We start from the raw sequence: 19,564 nt of genomic DNA on the forward strand, positions 1-19,564 counted from the left end.
CAACATGGGGTCATCTTACAGTCCTCCTTGGTATGACCTTCATTGGAGCACTTGGTACACCAATATCCAAGATGAAATCCAGATTCAGTCCCACCCACGCTTCCTCTATAAGCTTTGCCAATACTGTCAATAGTCGTTCATTGACTTCCTTATCTGGCTTTTGGCTCCATTGCTTCTAGTTATGGTGCTTGGAATCTACATCTAAATCCAAATCAGATTCTACACCATGTGAAGTGTCCTCTTCCTGGTCATCATCTAAAGAATCTGAGTTGCACTTATGCTTTCCTTCTTTGACGTGCAACTTGACAAACCGCTTAGCACGTATGGTGGCTTCCACCAATGCGTCAAAGCTCTCGACCGTAAGATCCACCGAAGCGACAGTTGGTTTCAACTTCTTGTGCAATCCACAAACAAACCATTCCCCCATTAAAGCTTCAATAGGCCGATCCACAGGATCCACCTGACTCTGAGAGTACAAAAATGGGCCGCATAATCCTCGACAGGCAACCACTTCTGTTCTAGTGGACGAAGCTTATCTGAGAAGAGGTTTTATCCTTCCAAAACTGATGAAGGAAAGCATCCGAAAGGGCCTCAAAGGTAAGAAAATGATTGGGACCATATTGAGCATGCCAATTGGTTGCTTTGCCATCAAAAGTGTCACTAAAAGCATTGCGCTTGGTAACCATGGGAACAATGGGTGGCATACCATTAGCGTGCTAGATATTTTTGAAATTGGTGACATGAATATATGGGTCTTCCTTTTTCTTTGCCATTAAACTTTGGATACTTCAAGGACACCCGATGAGCCATTTTGATGGGTGGCAAAGCGACAGTATACCAAGGCCCAATGGAACTGAAGCAGGGCAACAACGCCGAGACCCGCGAGGAGGAGACCAGGGACTTATAAGTTTTGTGCACAAAAAAGGCCATCCGGGCGATCAGGATCACTTCTAGATTCTTCGTCAGTGGAATTATCCTCCTAAGAATCTCCAGGATCCAAATTATATTAGCTGGTGTCATCCATGGGATTACGTCGCAGTGCGATAAGGTGAAGTCTTTCTTGACGAGTGGTGTAACATTGCGTTTAGTCAGTCATGCAAGCCGCAACAATCAGGAATCATACCCTTTCTCGTCCTAGAGAGTTTTCAGATCTTCCAATTCCTGTTTAGTATCTGGATCAAAGAGCACAAACATGCCACTTAGTAAAGGGAAAAACTGACAAAAATCATCAAACCACATGGTGCGAGGAGTGTAAAAATTGATGGCCGTAATAACCCAACCCATTTGAAAAATGAATGGTTTTGAATTCAATGCGATCAATAATACCCCAATGAGTAGCTAATTGGATAGCAGTGAATTTATCAGGACAATGATTAACATATGAGAGTGCATAGGCGTCTATGACCATAATCCAGACAAAAACGGGGATAGATTCTGATGATGCCACATTGGACGAATGATTTCGACATTGCCAGCCTTTAAAAGGGTAGACACAATGATCCATTATGATAGGGAGAGGTAATCGCTCAACCAATGAGAAACCCATGCATGAAAAAGAACATGCTAACAAACAATTAGAACCAAGAGACTCAAATGGAAATTGTATACAACAGGATTGCCAAAGTATTGGTGGAAACAGGTAATCAGCAAACCATGAGTGGACTGCGTATATTACTGCTGCTTTGAATGAATGAATAAGTGAGTACGTAACAGTGTGCTTTGTACCTTAAGATGTTAACAGGTGTGGATTCAAAACGACACATACATTGAGTATGTTGGTTGAATTCTCATGACTTATTCGGTGGATAAATGGTAAATAACTAAGGATAAATATATGGGTTAACACCTTGCCCACTCCCTCTCCCACCCTCCCTATGCATAATCTCTCATTCTCTCTCTCTCACTCTATCTCCCTTTACCACCCTCTCCCTCTCACTCTTTCTCCTTCCCTCTCCCACCCTCTTTCCTCCCCCTCCCCCTCTCCCTCTCCCTCTCCCCCTCTTCCCTCACTCCCTCTTCCTCTCTCACCCTCTTCCCTCCTCTTCCCTTTTCCTGCCTCCCTCCTAGCCTCCAACCCTCCCTCTCATTCTCTCTCCTTCTCTTTCTCTTGCCCTCTCCCACCCTCTTCCCTTTCTCTCTCCATCTCCCTCTCCCTATCTCTCCCTCTCCCACCTTTTTTCCTCTCTCTCTCTCTCTCTCTCTCTCTCTCTCTCTCTCTCTCTCTCTCTCTCTCTACCCTCTTCCCCCTCTCCTTCCTTGCCCTCTCCCTCTCCCACTCTCCCTGTGCATAATCTCTCCTTCCCTCTCTCTCATTATTTCTCCCTTTCCCTCTTACCCCCTCTTCCCTCTCGCCCCTTCTCCCACCCTCTTGCCTCTCTCCTTCCTTGCCCTCTCTCTCTCCCACCCTCCCTATGCATAATCCTCCTTCCCTCTATCTCACTCTTTCTCCCTTTCCGAGCCTCCCTCTCCCTCTTCCCCCCTCCCCCCCCTCTCTCTCTCTCTCTCCCCCTCTCCCTCTCTTCCACACTCTTCCCTTTCTCTCTCCACTCTCCCACTCTCCCCCTCTTCCACCCCCTCCCTTTCTCTCCCTCTCTCTCTCTCTCTCTCTCTCTCTCTCCCTCCTACTCTCTTTCCTCTCTCCTTCATTTCCCTCTCCCTCACACCCTCACACCCTCCCTCTCCCTCTCCCTCTCCCTCTCTCTCCTTCCCTCACTGTCGCTCTCTCTCTCTCTCTATCTCTCTCTCTCTCCCTCTCACCCTCACCCTCTCCCTCTCTCTCTCTCTCTCTCTCTCTCTCTCTCTCTCTCTCTCTCCCTCCTACTCTCTTTCCTCTCTCCTTCATTTCCCTCTCCCTCACACCCTCACACCCTCCCTCTCCCTCTCCCTCTCTCTCCTTCCCTCACTGTCGCTCTCTCTCTCTCTCTCTCTCTCCCTCTCACCCTCACCCTCTCCCTCTCCCTCCATCCCACCCTCTCTCTCTCTCTCTCTCTCTCTCCTTCTCTCTATCTCCCTCTCCCCATCTTTTCCTCTCTCACCCTCTTCCCTCTCTCTCTCTCTCTCTCTCTCTCTCTCTCTCTCTCTCTCTCCCCCACTCCCACCCTCTTCTCTCTCCCTCTCCCTCTCCCTCTCCCCATCTTTTCCTCTCTCACCCTCTTCCCCCCCCCTCTCTCTCTCTCTCTCCCCCACTCCCACCCTCTTCTCTCTCCCTCTCCCTCTCCATGTCCCACCCTCTTTCCTCTCTCCTCCCTTTTCTAGCATGTTTGCATCTCTCTCTCTCTCTCTCTCTCTCTCTCTCTCTCTCTCTCTCTCTCTCTCTCTCTCTCTCTCTATGTTTGCTTTTATTATCCCTTTGCATGTGCTGGCATGCCATTATCTCTCATTACCTCTCACTTTGTCTTCAACCCTTCCTCCCTCCTTTTTTCCCTATGTCACTCTTTCACCTCGTCTTACTTTCTCTCTCTTATCTCTCTTACCTTACCTTTGCATATGATTGTGTAGCATTACATGTCATTGCATAATGCTTTTACATATTAGTACTCTTTGCACGTGCTTGCATTTGCCTGACATTGCTCATCAATGTGTGCCATTTATGATCCTTTTGCATGTTAATGCATGTGCATGCCATTACATTGCATTGCATTGCTGCATGGCATGGCATTTCATTTGCATTTTATTACACGTGCATGTCATTGCATTACATGCATCATACAACTTGCCCTATATTATTCCTTGGAGGCACTTCATGTCCTCGCATGATTGTTTTTGCCCTTTTTTTAATCGTTGCATATGCCTGCATATCCTTGCATGATGTCATTTAATGTTACATGTCCTTTAATACTCTTTGCATGCATTTGCATAGTGTTGCATGTCATTGCATGCGATTGCATAGTGTTGCATGTTCTTTAGCTCCTCTGGGAGGGGCTCCTCCTTTTCTTCACCAATGTAGTCGTAACTCTGCCAAGGTACTGATAGGGGCTTCAATCTTCATGTTCCACATATTTAGATATCTTGAGTTGATGGGCTCATCCACTAGAAGCTTGCCCCAAAGATTACAGACCTTTATTGTAATTTTGAGATACTTTTACACATCTTTATCTGACTTATTAAAAAAATCCTTGTACATAGCTTTAAGGGTATCCTTGAGAGTAGAGTTTGGGGCATTTGATGAAGACATGATGAGTGAGGGTAAAGGATAATGAGAGTCTGAGAAAGCTAAAGAACGAGGGAGAGTGTGAGAATGATGGCGGGTGAGGTAAAGAACGATGATGAGAGAGAGAGAGAGAGAGAGAGAGAGAGAGAGAGAGAGAGAGAGAAACATGGAGGGAGAGAATGATAGTGAGAGAGAGGGAGACAATAAGAGATGGGAGTGAGGGCGAGAGTAAGAGCCAGTGGGTCATATATATAGATAGAATATGTTAAAAGCAAAAAGTGATTAAATTGCATGGATAATTCCTAAAGTTAGAAAAAGTAATTGCATGGATAAATGCTATATTTAGGAAAAGCGTGATAAAGAGGCATCATCCACATCTTATAAAAAAATATTAAGCTAACATATGAGGATCCAAAGTGTAAGCTCCATCCACATCCTATAACAAAAGATTAAGTTAACATATGAGAATCTAAAGTGTAAAACCTATGTTTTGAAAATATAAAAAGTAGTACTTACTCCTACAAGGTGCTTCCTTGAATAGGGGTATCTTATATGCACCAACTAAGCCAACAATCAATGGCTGGTAAGTTTCCATCAGCAACTTTGCCGTTCATCGACCATGATATAATGTACTTATTCTTCAAAAAGTGCCTCTTCTTCACTCAATGCACAATGCCATCTAATGAATAAACATGACTGCTCATGACCTTTCAAATTTATTTTCTGGTCCATTGTTGTAGATTGTCAATAATGCCCTCCGATTAGCTCCTACCTCATCGGTCATAAATCCATAAAAATCTGGTTTGGGAAAGCCTTTGTGCACCATAACATCATTGATCATCTTCTAGAATAAAATTTGTGTATCTGTGTCTTCTTCTTTCATTTCACAAGAAGCAATTGTCACTCAAAATCTCTTGCAAGTTGCATGTCATCATATGATAGTTGTAACAGTTGTAAAAAAAATAAAATTTAGTTCTACAAGACTGCAGTGTACCTTAGATCATATGTATGTGCAGCCATTGTTGTCCATCCTTGCACATGCTTGATGTGATCATCGAGCCTTGTACATCCTTGCACATGCTTGATGTATACGGTTCACTAAGTCTAAACCTAATGTGGGTCTTGTGGTTAACATTTTAAATGCATAGCACCTCTCCGACTCATTGTCTTAGAAAATGACTGCCATGGAGGAACTCAAAAGTGCATTGTCTCTTTAAATCTAGAATACTAGACTCTACACCTTGCATTGTACTGTTGATTCTAGAATCACGTACCATCCTTCTAAATCTACAAGAGAATGGGACAACTTAACAATTTATGTTGAGAATCACAAATCATGCAATTAAAATGTATCTGGAGTTAAACTTACCTTTAAAAGTGAACCAGGGGATGCATGCGTTCTAATAATTGGAACAACTCCATGTTGCTGATATTTGATCCATCTCTTATATGCCTTTTAACAATTTCATCCAATATTAGTTGTTTTGTGATAGCCATTTGAATCTTCTTTGGACCACTTGTAGCAACCTTTGAAACTTGCCTCTTGTATAAACATTCTTATTTTTTTGCAATGCTTGCATTGATGTGCCTTTTTACACCTCATGAAAATGTTCCCCATAATGTATCATCAGTCTAGTTACATGTAGGTCATCGGGCATACAATAGTATACTCTAGTGTCACACATGCTTCTACATGTACAGGTCTAGATTTATAATAATAATAAGTTAGAGAGCTATATCCATCCTATGTTAAGCTAAGTGAGGGAATCTTTTGTGTGAGCTTTGCTATGATTTAAAAAAATACAAAGTCCCAATAAATACTCTTATCAATAAATGTTTATTAAAATTGAAATAAGGTATAAAGCTTACCAATCCATGATGTTCTATTGAGTGTGTCATTCATATTCTTGCTTTCACACAAGGCATAAGTGCACTTAAATAAACCTCCACAACAACTCTTTAGGACTATTTGGGAAACTTTAGGTGACTCTCCACAAGTTTCACCCAACAATGCCCAACGTGTACTTGCTCCATTCCTTACATTGGCGAGGATGAAGGATCAAGGACCAAACAAATTCAAGTTGAGAAGAATGGATCCAAACATATAAGTAAAGAAATTTTAAAAAATTAATATATAAAATAATATATTTATTAAAACATTCATCAATCATTGTAAGTGATGTCATCATTACAAATATCTAAAATTCATTTTTAATGAGAATATTTGATATTAAACGCATACATAACTCTCATGCATTTATTATTTTAAATGTTAACATAAACTATTATTTTAAATATGAATTTTAAATAATTATTAAATCTATTATATAATCTTATTATATATTGATTTGTAATGATCATTATGTATCAAATTCAACACGCTCTTAAATCTAGGTATTTCTCTATGTGTGTGTGTGTGTGTCTCCCCTCCTTAGTAAGGGGACGATGGGCCCTTAGTAAGGGTGAACGACCACGGTCGCCTTTAGTAAGGGCATACAAGTTGGAATCAACCTGGTATCGCTAGTCCCGTTTAAGGCTGAAAATTAGATGCTACTTTTGTCTACTTTTTTGTCTTTCAATTTGTCATAATCGGATGTGGTGTGAAGTGTCTTTTGAAATCTGGATGGAAGTTAGAAATGTCATGCAAAGTAGTAGTGGTTATCCGCAATAGAAGAAGACAGATTTTTTCATTCACAGATATGGAGATTTATGTAATCAGATAGTTGACAGTTTTTTTGACAATGAAGATGCAGTGTGTTTTGTCAATCTGTTTGTCAACAATGCTATCATTTAGTTTGTCAATTAGTTTGTCAGACAGTCTGAATTTCCTTTGAAGTTTGTGAAAGATGTGATAAGCACCAAACACTAGCGATGGCGATCAGTGTCTTTTAAACACTGGCGATCACGGTGGTTTCAACCACAATGGTTGATTAGGATGGAGCCTACAATAGGAGCATGCAAAGCAAGTGCTATAGATTCAGGCACTGCTGCAGATTCAGGAGGCGAAATCAGATTCAGGAGGCAAAATCAAATTCAGGAGGCGAAATCATATTCACACATAATCAGGCTGTGCAGAAGATTGAAGAAGAATCAGTTGGTTTATTAATGTGAGCATTCATGGTGTTGTGATACAATGTCAAGGTCGAGTTTGCTTTCTTCTGTAAGGGGAATGAGTGCCAAGAAGATGCCGAGCAGCAGTTATGATGGCAGTTACAATGGCAGTTATGGTTCTTGGAAGTCAGATTTGAATGGTAATACATTCTAGTAGAGAATTCACAATAGCCTTCATATTCTTATTTTGTAAGATTAGTAGTAAGGCGGCAAGGTTCATAGCAAGGAGGATCATGGCGGATTTTGGCAGTATGGCAGATTTTAGCAGTGCAATTTGACAACGCAGTTGACAGTTTGACAACACAGTTGATAGTTTTTCTGATTTGCAGACTGAATCTGTTTTGCAACCAGAAGGTAACTTTTTATGGCAATTTTTTCAAGGAGAAATCATAATATTATCAATTTAAAATGTTTCAATCAATTTTAAGCAGCCAATTAAATGAACTTTGCGGATCCCGGTATACCATCCATGGGGGCTCTCCGTTTAGCAAATTTAATGGGTCTCAGATTGGTGTGGTGCATCTTTCTTGAGGGCTGAATATGATTGTTGTATTTTAATTATGTGAGTGTGTCATGGGGAGTAAGAAGAAGAAGAAAAAATGTGAGGTTTGCATGAGTCGTCGGAAGCATGAGGTAGAGGATTGTCCATGTGCAATTGATGAGTGCTCAAATAAAGATGCATGTAGGAAATGGTGTATGGTTGACCTATGCACAAAGTTTCATAAAATTATTCATAAAGTGCATACAGCATCAGCTTGGGGGAGGAAATGAAGAATGCATTGGGAAGGTTAGATGACTTGGAGGATGACTTGGAGAGTGCATATGAATGGTTAGCTGATCACAAAGGAGACATGCGAAGGTCATGTTCAAGTACGAAAAGCATTGGGAAGTTACAAAGAGCATGTGAGAAGTTGAGGGATGCACATGACGATGAGTTCAATGGGGATGCATTCAAGGGGTATTTAAAAAACCTAATTTGAAACATTATCTATCACTATTGCTATCACATTTTTTTGTTCGACAACTGTTGTTGTGATTATACTCTCATACACTTTCTCAATGTATGATGATGTATTTTCTCTTAAAGATGTATCTATTGCTCTTCAAGAAAAATAGTGCCTCTAGGACAAATACACATTGCATATATCAGAGGGATTTTGTTGATAGCTTGTCCATCCGTCTAGTACACCATTCCAAATATATGACCCTAACCAATCTAGTTCATAAATGAGAAGTACCAACCTTGTAGAGAGGAAGGAGTAATCCTTCCTAGAACCACAACTAGCATGGTTACAGAGATAGTGGTTACGTCAGTTGCTTTTGGCTCAGCTAGCTCTCAAAACACAAACTTTGGAGTGTTTGAAACAGCTTAGAGGAGGCCCATTGTATCTTTAGGCTTTACAACATTAGACCCTGGGTACAAGTAGTGCAGGGGGATTCATGTTCAATATGGTCACTAGAGTTACTTGTTGCAACAACCTAGCTCACTAGGGCCGAAGAGTCAACCTAAGCTAATGGGTACACTATATTGGGAACCTTATATAGCAAGGAGCAAGAAGCTCCAAAATAGACCCAACACTGGGAGGAGCATATACACCATGGTACAACCTAGCCTTACAGGGCTACTCTGCAGTACCCCAAATATCCTCAAGGACAAGGGCAATACTACCCCAGCATATGCCATGCCACCACCAACCTACCAATACTTGTACTACCACCTATACCACTACCTTGCTGCAATGACCGCTCAATAGATCTTAAGGATAGTAGCCCAAATAGGGAGGGGGATAACAACATGGATCGCAGCCACTCCACCACAAACTACTACGGTGTTGGCACCACACTTGAGACATCAAAATATGACCAAACCAATGCAAATACAAAGTTAATGCCAAATTTTAATGGGCCTGGAGATCCCATTGCACACTTAGAAGTGTTTGATAAAATGTGCATGACACATGTGGTCGACCTCAGTGCCTTTAGCTTCACCACCATGGAGGGGAAGGTAGGATAAAGGTTCTGATCACTAAAACTAGAAGATAAGGTTGACTTTGACACCCTACAAATTGCATTCATGATCGGGTATTCTCGTCCAAGGAACCTAATGGAACTTAGTCGATCAACTTTACCACGTCAAAAGAAGTAAGAGAATAATCAATTAGAGACTACATCAATAGAGTGAGATACCTCCACTCTCGATGTTCTAAAAATAAGAAATATTCTGATGAATAGCTAACTAGGAGATTTCTTGAAAGAATCCTTGATTTAATTTCACATAACACCTTATATTCAAAAAAGAATAAAAACATTGACTTTGATACCTTGAAGACTACATTCACGATTGGGTATTCCCATCGAGAAAACCTGATGGAACCCAGTCCATTAACTTTACCATGTCAAGTAGTAAAAGAAAGAATCAATCGCAGACTACATCAATAGAGTGAGATACCTCCACTCTTGATGTTCTGAAAATGAAAAATTCTCTAATGAATAGCTAGCTAGGAGATTCCTTGAAGGAATCCTTGATTCAACCTTACATAATGGCTTATATTTAGAAAAACATAAAAAAATTAAGCCATGCGCTATAGGACTCCCATAGATTTTGACGATAACTTCATAGAAACTTCTTCAAGGAATCTCCATGAACTTCTTCAAGGAATCCAATAGATTTTGATGATAACTTCATAGATTTTGACGATAACTTCATAGAAACTTCTTCAAGGAATATCTTTGAAGGAACCCCATCAGAAGCATCTTTTAGCATAGTGTCAAGTAAAGATTGGTTGACAAAGGAAAAGAGCCACAGGCCGTACTAGCTTGTCAAATATCTAGCGGGCCACACTTATGCAACAACAAATGACTAAGAAATAGAAAGTGGGAGTAAGAAAAGACAACATAGGATCACCATGTTTATACCCTAGATGTGAGTTGGTTTGGTGTTCAATATGCCATGCTAACCACACTAGCAGGGAATGCCCCCACCTAAGACCTAAAAAAGGAGGAATTTGATGTGCATATACTACATAAGGGTAGGAAACCATGATATTTCCCATGGTTACAAAAGTCAACCTCAGAGGTAGCACCCCGCTAGTCACACACCAACTCCACCCACTCATCACTTGGCTTTTGCTACTTCATTGGCAAGGCCCATGCTTGTAAACACACCTCACCTAGGGTAGTACATGCCCCAAAGAGGAGTGCTAAGAGTTCCGGAGTTACCTGTACTACCTCTAATGTTGCCATAGAAACCACCTATTCCCAAGGTGACTCCCATGAATCAATTAACCCTAACAAAAATACATGAAGATTAGTATGTTCAAGATGGTGATAGTGTCTACCCTATCTATATAGCCACCCGTGGTGCAATCCAATAGGGAGAGATGGTGATAGTGTCTACCTATCTATATAGCCACCCACAATGTAATCTTATAGGGAGAGAGACATCAATGCCCTAGGATCCTACATGCTGCTATAGTGCTATCACTACAAGGGACCTAACCGGGTATGGTAGAGTGTCGTATTAAGAAGTCTATAACAGCTGCACCAATCAACCCAGTACCACTCTGCACAGGTTGTGGTATTAACCACATGTATAAGGATTTCCCATTGAGAGTATCTGCCCTAGGTCCCACCCTAGTTCTAGCCCAAGAGCATAATCCAAGTACGAGCATTAACTTGCTGGGCTGATATGAACGGTTCTTCTCAATGCTATGACTAGAATCCAAAATCAGAGGAGAGACACCACTCACAAAGCTGGACAAGCTTCAGCTTCCCATACTCAAAGGGCACAGAGACAACCCGAGTCCTACCAACCAATAAATTCTCAAAATATGCTAAATTCATCCCTAAGACTAGAAGACAAAGGTCCAAGAAGATAGGACAAGAAGAAGACCACGGGTGAGGATATAGTTTCTAACATTTCTTTAATTGAAACCCCCTTAGCCCGCCATGGACTAGTCATAGACCTAGCAAGAAGAACTAGTCATAGACCCTAGCAACTTCCCTGAAATGTTGGTAAAATACCCCAACCCTATTGAGGAAATATTCAGGCTAAAAGTAGCCTAGGAATTGGTAAGGGAATGTGCCAAGGGCAAATAGATGTTGAACTTTAAAATAGTCCCCACTATTAGAGTGGATGCCAATGCAGAGGCCGGTTTCACCTTGCTCAAGAGAAGACCGAGAAACCAAATTGTTCCATAACCCAAGGAGACTTGAAACTGGGATGAGATGAGGACAAAAGCTTTGAAGTATTGCCTCCAAACTCTTGGGTGATGACAGAAGAGTGCCACTCAAAAGGGCCAACACACATTCCATATACCATTACTTGCCCCAAAATCTAAGTAAGTGATAATAGACATATCCCTAGAGACATAGCAAGACTTACCACCTTCTTTTCCTCCTAAGTCTAGCTTTCTGTTGGCCTCTCGCTACAAGGAAGCCTAAGCATATGGAAGACCTAAAGGATCGGATGGACGAAAGAATAAAAATGGGCATGGAAGAATAACCACTCCAGGACTCCTCATATGAGTTAGATAATGATGAACCCACTAGGGGGAGGAGGCAGCTCACCAAGATTTTCCTAATGTGCAGGTGAATAAGCTAGGCTGCTACTTTGGGAGTGATGACATGAATACCATCCTTCTTATAAAATACAAGGATAGCCAAGTCATAGCCATCCTACATGGAGGGGTTGGAGTCAGCATCATTACTACCAAGCAGCGCTGGGACAAGTAGGGGCAACCTTCACTTGACACTACCAGTCTAATAGTCAAGCTTGTTGTTGGGGCTAGTGTGAAAAACCCATGGGGCTTTTGCAAAATCTAAGAATCAAGACTTTTGGACTAAGTTTCTGCCACTCTTTTATGGTGATTAACTTTTCTCAATAGCCCAATTCCTATGACTGCATCCTTGGTGAAACCTTCATGAGAGAAACTAAAATGGTTCTTGATTGTGGGACATAAACCACATCTACATTTGGAAAAGGAATGAATCCCTCAAGGTAAACCTGTGAACATGGAAAACTCATCCCATGAGTGATGGACCTTTTGGAAAGGATTGAAGCCCTCAAGGTACACTTGTGAACATGGAAAACACATCCCATGAGTGGTGGACCACTCAATAACCACAAATAACACCACTGAACTAAAGGTGTGCCTCACATGTCATTAAACATTGGACAAGGAATGTCAGAGCTCAAAATTTACCTTGCTTGTAACCATAGACATCCTCCTAAACTAGAACTGGCACGAGATATGCCATAAAAGATGGCAAGGAAATTGCTTTAATGTATACGTAGCAGTGCAACACCATAATTTGAAGGCGATATCTAGGACCAAGAGATGGTAGCTTGGGGTGAAAAACAATAAAAAAGATAAGACTTGTATCTCTTACAGGAAGGAAGTGAAGATCATTGGCTTTGACCATAGACTCCCATGTAGACTTTTGCCATCAACGACAAAAGGAGCTTAATATTTATGAAAGTTCCCATGTAGACTTTTGCCATCAACGACAAAGGAGCTTAATATTTATGAAAGTTCCAATTAGGTTAATGCTCACAGATGCACCCTTAGAATAGGAAGAGTTTAAAAACCTATCTCACTCCATAAAAAGAGCAAGGAAAAAATCCTTAGATGAGGCTAAAAAAGAAGCTAAGCACATCTTGCAAGAGAGCACTGGTGTGGAAAATCTTAGGTAGGTGCCTGAGCACTTCAAAATGTATAACGTGGGTGACTACTTTGTAAATTTTGAGAAGGCAAGGAAGACCCCTAATGGGAAGCTTGGAATGTCTTTTACAATGGACCGAGACTGAAGTTAAGGAGGTCAAACTAGTAGGACCTAATGAAGACCCATAGTCAATATATACATTGGGAAAGAACCTATTTCCAGAAGACGAAAAATACCTCATTGACCTACTCACAGAGTTCCATGACTGCTTTGCTTGGAAATACACTGACATAAAGGGTATACCTCTGGAGGTGGTCAAACAACACTATTCCCATTGTTGAAGGAGAAAAGCCATCAAGGTACAAGGCCTGTCAAATGAATCCAAAATACTCTAGAATGTTCAAGGAAGAAATTGACAAACTTATCAAAGCTGGATTCATTTATGAGAGAGAGCATATGGTATGGCTATCCCCAGTAGTCATAGTGCCTAAGAAAAATGGAAAGATTTAGGTCTATGTTAACCTTAAAAGGGTCAATGTAGCAATGGTTAAAAACCATTAACCGTTGCCATTGACCATGTGTTGGAATGAGTAGCGCATAAGGAGGCCTACAACTTTCTTGATGGGTTCTCGGGATATCATCAAGTGGAGATAGACTAGAATGACAACATAAGAATACATTTTCCATGAAAGAATGGAGCACTTACGTCTTCAAATTATGCCATTTAGCCTATCCAACACCCTAGGAACTTTATAAAGGTTTATGTGCACAACATATAAGGAATGCCTTAGGAAGTTCCTTGAGGTTTTTATCGATGACCTTTCTGTCAATTCCAAATGAAAAACACATGTTTGGTGCTTAAGGAAGGTACTTGAAAAATGCAGACTCTACATAGTATCCCTTAACCCACTTAAATGTTAGCTTTGGGTAAGACATGGGGTAATACTGGGCCATATTGTTTCTAAACATGGCATTTTCATGGATGACATTAAGGTAAAGTTGATTCTTAAGCTCCCACCACCCACAAACTTCAAGCCTATCTAACATTCATGGGACACGTTGGATACTATAGAAGATTCATAATCTTGTATATGTCGACATATAGCAAGATAGCCTTATACACACTACTTGTCATCTTTGAGTGGATAGATAAGTGTCAAAAAGCCTATGACACTCTCAAGAAATGTAAGTGCATCAATCCTAAGATCTCCCAACTGGAATATTATCTTCCACATGCATATTGATGCCTTAGCTTTTTTATAACAATTGGCTGCATATTGGCATAACCAGGAGAGCACTACATGGATATCCCTATTAGCTTTTCCAGAGCTAATTGACGATGTTAAAGAGAACTACACTACCACAAAAAGAAGGACTCTCAATGGTCCACACTCTAAAGAAGTACTTCGATTATCTTTTAGAGAACAAATTTATGTTTTTGGTAGACCATTAGGCGCTTCTTTACTTGGTCAACAAGCCTTGTGCTACGAGAAGGATGACTTGATGGATTTTGATCTTGCTAGAGTTTGATTTCACTATGAACCGAGTGGAAGGGCTCATAACATATGCATGCTGACCACTTGTTATGCATCCTTGATGGAGAATGGCCGATAGGAGTGGAGGATGAACTACTTGATGCCCAACTATTCAAACTCTACATTGTTCTAGAATAATGGGCTGAAGAGATTGTCCCACTATTTGGCTAATGGTCTTCTCGAAGACAGACCCCTTAATAGAAATAGAGCAAAGGTATCCCCACACTAGTTGATTGGAGGGCAACTGTACAAGCTAGGCCAAGACAGAATTAGGAGGCGTTGTCCTCAGGAATTCGAATATGTTAATGTCCTTGATGAGTAAACCCACTCTAGTGTGGGGGATAGTGGACATTTCCCGACAAACACCACCGTAAAGAAAGTTCTGTTAGCAAGCTTGTGGTGGGGCCTAATTTGTTTAGAGATGTAGATGAATTTCGAAAAGGTTGCAACCATTTTAGAAATGGGGTATTGACGTTGTCAGACCAATCAGTCCCTTTGCAGGATGATTTATCATTACTACTATGAACTGCTATACCAAATGGGTTAAGGCCCATGCTACCACAAAGGCTGATGCTAGAGCAACAACCAAATTTCTTTACGAGAATATAATTACTAGATTTGGGTGTCCACTCAAACTAGTAAGCGACAGTGGGACCCATTTCATCAATGATGTAATCAAGTTCTTGCGAAGCAAATTCATGGCAATACACCATAAATCCTCACACCCTATTATTCCCAAGGTAATAGCTAGGTTGAAAGCACCAACAAGAATATCTGTGCTATCCTAACCAAGATAGTTGAAGCCTCGTGCAATGACTAGGAACAAAAGCTACTAGGGGCTTACAGAACTGCCAAGGTGGCCATCCACACTACACGTTTCAGCTTAACATATGGAACAAATGCCCCCATGCCCATGGAATTCTTAGTACCAAGTTAAGAATTACCCCATTAAAAAAAGAGTGATAGGAAATACCTTGACTGATTGATTATTTGAGCTTAATTGTTTAGAATAAGCTAAACGACGTGCAATCTACAGAATGATAGTTGAAAAGCTAAGATGTAAAGAATGGTTTGATGATGGGAAGCTCAAAGATAAAAAAAATTGAAGTCAAGGACATGGTTCTCATATATAGCACAAAGAACCAAGTGCAAGCTAAATACTTGACGGTGTGGAGATGAAAAGATTCTTCAACAGTAGCAAACTTAGATGCTAATATGTCCTTTGCAAGTAAGATGTGCATAAAGTGGGAGGTAAGACTTTTATTTGGAGGTTGGGAAAGTCTAAAGGCTATGTTAAGGAGATGTGAGGACTACTATGTGAAGGTAGGAATAAACTATGTAGCTTGAAGAGAGCTTGGGAAGGAGTTGCTTGGGAGGCTAGAAGGGAAATGAGATGAGGCATCCCAAAAAGAAACAAGTATCCCCTAGAAAGGGGCCTTAAAATGTGATTTTTATCTACTAGCCAAGAAGATACCCTAAATCTTTGATGACACTTTTGCATATGGGCTTAGGAGATAAAAAACTGAACATTCTATCCACAATTTCAAGTGTGTGTCTGTGTGTGAGAGAGATCATTTATGTCACTCTTTTATGCTATGATGCTTCTCGAACTTAAGTATTACAAGATTTTAAAAAGAGTTGTGTAAGACGTGCTTTTGTCCCATAAAGAAAAAGTTTTTTCTTTTGTCCTACAAAGAAACAGTTTTCTATAAACATAGTCGTGCTTCTTATCATGTAGTGACCTGTCTAGGTTTGCAACATGTAACGTTCTATCTAGATTTAGGACTACTTATTGCATTGGGAAATGGTCCATGATCTACAATAAGCTTCTATGGTTCATGACCAGAACAATAGTCAAACTCAAGAGTTTTGGGGGAGGTTGAGATATTCTAAGGGCCCTTTGAAGTGAAGGATTGATTAAGAAATAGTACAGAGGAAGAGCAACAAGAAAATGCCATTTGGACAAAACTATTGGGTTTTTTATCTCCCATATCCACATGTAAAAGTGTAATAAAAGTTTTAGGATGTCTTGGCTAGTGGGCAATAATCACTTTTTAAGGTCCCTTTTTTAATTATTATGATTTAGCCCATAGTTTTCCTATTGGGACTCCCTTATCTCATTTCACTCCTCCTAGCTCAATAAAGTGCCTCCGAGAGGCACCTCCTTCCCAAGCTCCATAACTTATTCTTGCCTTCCATAGTCTTGCAACCTTAAAATGCACTAGGGCTTAGCATTAGTACAAGCATAATATACACTTGTAAGGATCGTAACCTCAGAAGGGAGAGTTGCACTTTCACATGACTTTTTAGCTCCTCACATGCATCTTCTTCTTCTTCTTCTTCTTGCACGTGTCCTTGCATATAGAAAAATCTTAAGCTACATAATGACATGAATTAATGAATGACAATGCAATGTTTCTCTTTGTGTTATTGTCTTATCTCTATGTTTACTAATCCCCAAACACTTTTGGCACTACCGATATTCTTCCTTGCTCCCATAATCACAAGATTCTAGGCTTGTTGCAAATATTAGCCTTCCCATGCTTCTCATCTCAACAAAAGCCTTGCTCGTGCATGTGTGATATGGGCACCTTTCAATCGTTGGCATTATGTAAAACTTCACTTACCAAAGCCAATGTCGTAAGGCAAAAAGCTAAGGGTTGCACAAGCGATGTTGATGTGGAAATCTAATAGTGCCAAGATACTCTCCTTTCTTGTTTGACTGTGCTCTAGGTGCTTGCTTCAAGCCATACAAGGCTTTACGAAACCTACAAACAAAATCCTGTTGCATGGTCTTGATATCGTGGTGGTGGCTAGAGCATGTAGACCTCTTGTAAATCACCATGTAGTAAAAATGCATTCTTTACATCAATTTGATGTAAATACCATTCCTTAGATACAACCATAGCAATTGTTCACCTATTTGAGAACACTTTTACCTTGCAAGATAAAGAGAAGAAGAGGAAGAATGCAAGAGTTTTACTGGCTTGCACCTCTACCCACTCTTAGTAGAGCAACCCTCTCTTGCGGAGAGCTAGGGTCCTCAATCTTGCATCCCTTGTTCTCACTACAAGGGAGCTTAACAAATAGGTGGGGAGCAAAGAGAGAGAGACCTATGGAAAGCTCAACCTCCACTTTGATGCCCCGGTGAGTGAGAGAATGAGAGAGGAGAGAGGGAGAAGAGAAGTTGCATCAAGACACCATCAGTCACCCACACAATCCTTAAGCATGCAAGCATGTAACAAAGAAGAGAGTGGTACGTATGTTCACAAACCATTCTTGGAAACATGCGTATGCGACGTAGAGTAGTGTACATCCATTTACCAATTGAACGTGTGTACACAGTTTGAAAGGTGCATGCATGGGAGAAAAAGTAGGTGCACAGATGCGAGTGTGTGCACAGATGGAAACGTGCAACTTTTTTAGAGATTTTACATGCAAATAGGCCCTTAGTGAATATGCAGGTGCGGTGTTGGGTCGTGTCTATGAAAGTGCCTTAATTAGTAGTATTGTGATCATTAGTGATCCTGTCCGATTGGTTGAACCATGGACTTGGTTTTCAACCACCATGGCCCCCCCATCCTTAGATGTATCTAGAAAGCTAGTGATTAAAGAACCACTTACACAATTGGTATTGGCTTCCTTGGGGACTCTCCTTCACAAATCATCATTATAGTTGCTTTTCTCTTTTCTCTGCTTTCTTCTTGGTCCATCTCCCTTGCTTTCCTCAACTCTTTTTACTGCTTTATTTGACATTTTTCATTGGGTTTTTGATAGGTACCCTTTTCATTTGGCAAGAGGTAGAGCCCACCTAGCTAGACTTGAGAATGATGCCTGGCTACAATAGGGGAATTGGTGGTTCACGGCTTTCAACTACATCATAGACTTTTGAGTTTGATGTGGAAGAAATATCTTCAATCTTTCCCTTGCCCTTTGTTAGGGTTGCACGTGGGGTTCCAATAGCATTGGTAGCTTTGGGTTACCATTGTCATGTTGCCTTAGTACTTTTCATTGTGATTGAAGAGGTTGGGTAGTGAAGGTGTAACTCTAGGTACCCCACGCTTTGGTTCCCTTTGTAATACCCTTGGGCGACAAGAAGAGTATCAAGTACCCACCATCTTTGGGTAGTGCTCCTTCATCAAGGTTGCCTTCTTTGATTAAATGGTTTCGACTACGTTGCCTGGGCGACAAGAAGAGTATCAAGTACCCACCATCTTTGGGTAGTGCTCCTTCATCAAGGTTGCCTTCTTTGATTAAATGGTTTCGACTACGTTGCTTTGGGTAGCTAGAGTTGTTTTTGACCTGCATAGTATCTTTGGGCTTCTAACAACTCATTCCTAAACGAACCTTGTATTTGGTTTAGAGTTGGATTTTATTGCCTCGCAATGCAATCCTTTCGGTGGTGTGGCTATCATTGGCTTATGTTGGACCTTTCTCTTTGGTACCCACATTTCTTTTGCCCTTCATAGTAACCTTGTGCCCGGACTATTTCTTTTGGTATCCACCATTTGACACCCTCATCATGGAAACATTGGTGTTGCTATGGTATTACTATGGGGACTGGTGGGTTTGGGCACTACAATTCTGATTCTAAAAGGTTAGAAATGTTAGTATTACTGTGGGGACTAGTGGATTGGACACTTTCAATTTTGATTCTACTAGGTTAGAAATGTTAGTGGCATGGGTGCTAGTGGGGTTAGTTCTTGGAGAGGCGTCTTGTAATAGAAATTGGTTACTTACCCTTGTGGGGCCAAGTAAAGGATAGGGCTCTTTTTTAGTGGCATGGTCAAAGTATGGGTTGCCTTTCGAAGCTCGATAGGTTCCAACACTTCTTTGATTGGAGAACGGTTGTTTGGTGTTGAGGTTTGGAGAACGGTTGTTTGGTGTTGAGGTTTTACAAGTCATGGGCTCCTCGTTTGTCATCAAAATAGTTAACTATCTTGAGAAGGCTAGTAACAAGATAATAGTACCCGAGTCCCGACTACACTCTTGCGACTAAAGTCACTAAGTCACCTAGACTAAGTGCAGACAAAAAAGAGGGGGGGAAAGGAGCCGATCAAGTTGTGCCAGAAGGATGAGACGTGCTAGGATGTGACTTTACACA

The sequence above is a fragment of the Cibotium barometz genome, chromosome 30 (assembly GCF_041138505.1).
Source record: "Cibotium barometz isolate CiBa-2024 chromosome 30, ASM4113850v1, whole genome shotgun sequence".
Lineage (NCBI taxonomy): Eukaryota > Viridiplantae > Streptophyta > Polypodiopsida > Cyatheales > Cibotiaceae > Cibotium > Cibotium barometz.